The 5,137-nt window shown below is 33.8% G+C and overlaps 1 protein-coding gene across 4 annotated transcripts in view; it reads right to left on the reverse strand.

The window, feature by feature from the left end:
* The window catches only part of LOC107858726 (probable C-terminal domain small phosphatase), a 10,608-nt gene extending 8,293 nt beyond the window's left edge, over positions 1 to 2,315 (reverse strand). For 3 of the 4 annotated variants that reach the window (XM_016703497.2, XM_016703495.2, XM_016703496.2), the window contains exon 1: positions 2,016 to 2,315. The gene's annotated coding sequence lies outside the window, so the exon portion shown is untranslated. Of the gene's footprint in view, positions 1 to 1,947 lie in introns of all 4 variants that reach the window. The other variant, XM_047406419.1, reaches the window with a different exon arrangement.
* Between the last annotated feature and the right edge of the window lie 2,822 nt (positions 2,316 to 5,137).

The raw sequence follows: 5,137 nt of genomic DNA on the forward strand, positions 1-5,137 counted from the left end.
GTCGCCACATATTTTTGAATTTCAGTACTTGGAGGTTACGAAAACGGTATACCAATGAATTGGCATTCATTCATTCGGGAATCCCCCAAGATGGAAAGACTATCATATAATTTGGACATAAGGAATTATTACCAACCATTTATAATTTCAGTTATTGAAATCAATACTTCTAAATGCCCTTATATCCGAATCAGTCCAGTGTACTCAATCAGGTGATATATATAACTAATGATATACAAATTTTTTCTTTACTATACCTATTACAAGGTACTTCATAGTTGAGCCATTTTTCCTTTTGTCTGGGCGGAGCACGTCAAATTTTCTGGTTTGGTTCCCATTGGCTTGGGCTAAAGAGAATCCTGTCTTCTTTATATACTTATTAGTTATGGGACAAGCAATTTTTCTTACTGTAAAGTCTGAGGTCTGTTTCAGTCTTACCGATAAAAAGGGCAGCCCGGTGCACTAAAGCTACCACTATGCGCGGTGTTCGGGGAAGGTCCCCACCACAATAGTGTATCGTACGCAGCCTTACCTTGCATTTCTGCCAGAGGCTGTTCTCACTTTCCAAGGTTTGAACCCGTGACCTCCTGGTCACATGGCAGCAACTTTACTAGTTACTCCAAGGCTCCCCTTCAATGTTTCCATCTTACTGATCTAAAAGAGAAAAGAGTAACTAGTGTTCTATAATTAAAAAAACTCATCTTTGTTGAAATATCATAGACTGTATGAACATTTACTAACTTCTTTGTTTTTGATAACTGTGGTTTCTGATCCAGCTTGCGCGCACCATGACTAATTCCACTGGATACCTGCCACCTCCCACCAACACCGGGTACCAAGTAACTCTGTCCACCAAGGCTATAACTGATGGGAAGAAATCACCTAATGCTTGTCTCTGTTAGGAATTGAACCTATGGTGCTCAAACCAACTTCATTGAACTACTAGGCCACACCCTTGGGTGGCAACATTTACTAACTTCCAATAACCAAGAATCCCCGAGGTCAATGGTACAAGGTTCGAAACTAAGCAGATAATCAGCCTGACCAACTCCCCTTCTCCAACATATGGGAACTTCTAATTATTTGACATATGTCTATTCTTAGCCAGTTAATATTGGACTTATTAATATTGGAATTGAGGCACGACTATTCAGGAACCAACATTAATAAGTCCCAATTACCAAAACTGCATATTTTAACTTCCAGACCAACATTTGAAAAATGAGTCAAATTGATTAATAATACGTGAGGGGATAAACTCGATTTTGAAGAATTTTGTAAGAGTTAGAAGTATAAAATCAAAAATCATATATTAAGGTGTAATCACTTATTTTACCTTCTCCTTAGAATAACATTCATAAAATTGATTAATAATACTTCAGAGTGGATCAATAAAAGACGAGAACTTTGTAGCAATTGTCACATGAAAGGAAACAAGAAAGCAAATTAACATGCAAGAAAATCAAAGAACAAACAAAAAACTAATTTCTGTTGGAGTCCCACATCGGTTAAAGGTCCTTGGTCTCCATGAGCTAGCTTTTGAGGTTGAATTAGGCCCAAGGTTCATTTCTTTATCATGGTATCAAAGTCAGACCCACCCAGTTCATCGTTTCCGATGTTGGGCCCCCGTCTTATATTGTCCACGCTCCAAATGTCTAATCGTGGGTGTGCGGGGTGTTGGAGTCCCACATTAGTGGGTTAAAGGGTCATTGGTCTCCTTATATGGTCTTGGGCAATCTCAATTTCTTTATCAATTTCTGCCATTGCTAGTCATATGAAAAAAAAAAAAAAAGTACTTCCGCCCTTCCTAAATAAGTGGCGCTTTTAGCTTGGCCCAGTTATTCAATATTTTCTTGGTCACGAAGATTAAAATTGAAATAACTTATTTCGAAACAAAATGAACCATTTATTTAAAAATGAAGAAAGTAGGGTTTGCTGGTCACTTACGAAGCAATGAATCATATATGTGAAAAATGGAGATAGACAGAACGAGCATAGAGAACAGAGGAACGTACAAAAAGTATTCGCCGGAGAAGGAGATCGGGGGAAGTTTGCCGACGAGGGAAAGTGATGGTCGATCGATCGATTCTGATGTCGTTTTAAATTGGCGGGCTGGAATCGGAATTTGGGGTGCAAGTAAGGAACGTGCGCCCTAACTGCTACCAAAAATCTGCGCTCGATTCTGGGCTCTTTGTCAACGATAATTTTTTTAGGCCCATATTTGAAATCTGCTAAACGTTTGGACATTGGAACTGTGAAAGACTAACTATGAATGGACTCAGGAGAGATATACATACATAGAAGAAATATTGGAAAAAGTGATTAAATAAGATACGGTGTGTTTGCAACTTGTTGGGTACATGACCTAAAATAGAAAGTGTGTCAAACACGAATAAGGGTAGAGGTTAAGATGTTCGAGTGTCTCTATGCTAATAGAGAGAAGTGGTGTTCTTATTAGTAATTGTAGTGTTATGCTTGTAGTTTCTTATTCTTGAATTCTCTGTTGATAAATTTTTGCTTTTGGTATTATTTTGTTATTATTTATTGTTGTGTTGCTTCTTATTATCTTTTGTACCTCTATTACATCTCTTTTCTATATTGTACTAGTCTTGAGCTTGTGTCTATCAAAAGTAGTCTCTCTACTCACCTATGTGGTGGTGTACGGACAATGTATACTTTATCATCCTCAAATCCTAGTTTGTAAGAATATAATGGATATGTTGTTGTATTGTATATTAATCAATGATTTACCATATTGTAAAATACTGAAATTAAACTTTAAAATATCGAATCATATCGAATTAATTTGATACAATAATGATATAGTACAACAACAATAATATACCCAATGTATTCCCACCAAGTGGGGTCTAAAAAGATTATAATGTGCGTAGTTCATACCACTACCTCATGTGAAGTAGAGAGATTATTTTCGATGAACCCCGACCCATGACAAATAATAGTTTACCAAGCAGAGAACATAAAAACTAACAACAAAAAATGGTAAACACTACAAGATAATAAAAGAAATAATAATACTATGATTTATCTATCCAAAATTACAAATATCCCCAAAACACCACGAATAAAAAGCTACAAAACATATGCATAACATTATATTATAGGTAAATCGACAAACAAAATACTCCTCCTTACTAGGACACACTCCTACCACTAACCTTCTATCCTAATTTGCATCCTCCACACTTTTCTATTAAGAGTCATGTTCTCTATAAGCTATAACTACTTCATGTCATACCTAATCGCTTCTCTCCAATATTTATTCGGTCTACCTCTACCCCATCTAAAATCATCCATCGTAAGTCTCTCACACCTCCGTGCTGGGAAATTAGTGTACCACCTCAATCACATGTCCAAACTATCTCAACCTCACTTTCTTCATCCTATCTTCCACCAAAGTCACACCACCTTGTCTCGAATAATATCATTTTTAATCCTATCTCTCCTAATAAATTTGCACGTCCATCTCAATATTGTCATCTCTGTCACTTTCAATTTTTGTACGTGGTAGTTCTTAACTAGCCAAAACTCCTCTCCATACAGTATAGCCGATCAGACTGTCACTTTGTAGAACTTACCTTTAAATTTAAGTGACACATTCTTATCACACACGACTCTCGAAGCGAGCCTCTATTTCAACTATATTGCAGTGCATGACATCCTCGACAATCTCTCCATTCCCCTAAATCTAGATCCAAGACTTGAAACTATCTATCTTCCGAATGACCTGAGAATTCAACTTCACTACCACGTCAGTCTCATGTGTTAAATCACTAAACTTACACTCTAAGTACTTTGTTTTGATCCTACTTAACCTAAACATTTTAGACTATGGGATCTACCTCCAAATTATCATTAATTGCTCTTCAAGTCTCGTCAATAAGCACTACATCATTAGCAAATAAGATAAAAGAAAACACTTTCCCTTCAATATGTCGTATCAATACATCCATCACCAACGTGAATAACGGTACTGATACACTACTAAAAAAGGGCCACAAAACGACGAACTGTGTCTCTTTAAAAAGCAATGAGAAAAGCGATATTGTCCGTCGCTTTTTTAGTTTAATTTTGATTTTTATTTATTTTTATTAAAATCGACGGGCCAATATCTTAATATCCATTGTTTTTTTCGCGGATTATTGTGCCAACTAATTAAAAAATAATTTATAATTTTTTAGTAAATGCGACGGATAGCGTCGGAATTTATTTAAAAATAATAATAATTATTTTTTTGAAAAGTGACGTAGTCCATCGATTTTTAAATTTAATTTTTATTAAAAGCTATGAACAAAGTAGCTATAATTTTTATTTTTTAAAATATTAACTCTAGAAAAGCGACGTTGTTCGTCGTAATTTGTAATTATTTTTATTTTTTACAAAAAGCGACGAACAACGTCGCTTTTGTTAAAACTAAATAAAAATTAATTTTTTAAAAAGCAACGTTGTTCGTTGCTTTTAAATTTAATTTTTATTTTTGTTTATTTTTATTAAAAGCGATGAACAACGTTGCTATAATTTTTATTTTTTAAAATATTAATACTAGAAAAGCGATATTGTTCGTCGCAATTGGTAATTATTTTTATTTTTTATAAAAAGTGACGGACAACGTCGCTTTTATTAAAACTAAATAAAAAATATTTTTTTGAAAAGAGATGTTGTCCGTCGCTTTTTAAATTTTATTTTTATTTTTATTTATTTTTATTAAAATCTATGGACGACGTCGCTATAATTTTTATTTTTTAAAATATTAATTCTAGAAAAGCGACGCTGTCCGTCGCAATTTATAATTATTTTTTATTTTTCTTTATTTTTTACAAAAAGCGACGGACAACGTCGCTTTTTATAAAACTAAATAAAAATTAATTTTTTGAAAAGCGATGTTTTTCGTCGGTTTTTAAATTTAATTTTTATTAAAATCGACGAACAACGTCGCTATAATTTTTATTTTTAAATTATTAATTATAGAAAAGCGACACTATTCGTCGCAATTTTTTTATTTTTTCATACTTTTTACAAAAAGTGACGGACAGTGTCACTTTTGTTAAAAATAAATAAAAATCAACTTTATGAAAACGACGTTGTCCGTCGATGTTTGATATTTTTAGTTTACTAT

This window comes from Capsicum annuum, chromosome 2, assembly GCF_002878395.1.
Source record: "Capsicum annuum cultivar UCD-10X-F1 chromosome 2, UCD10Xv1.1, whole genome shotgun sequence".
Classification (NCBI taxonomy): Eukaryota; Viridiplantae; Streptophyta; class Magnoliopsida; order Solanales; family Solanaceae; genus Capsicum; species Capsicum annuum.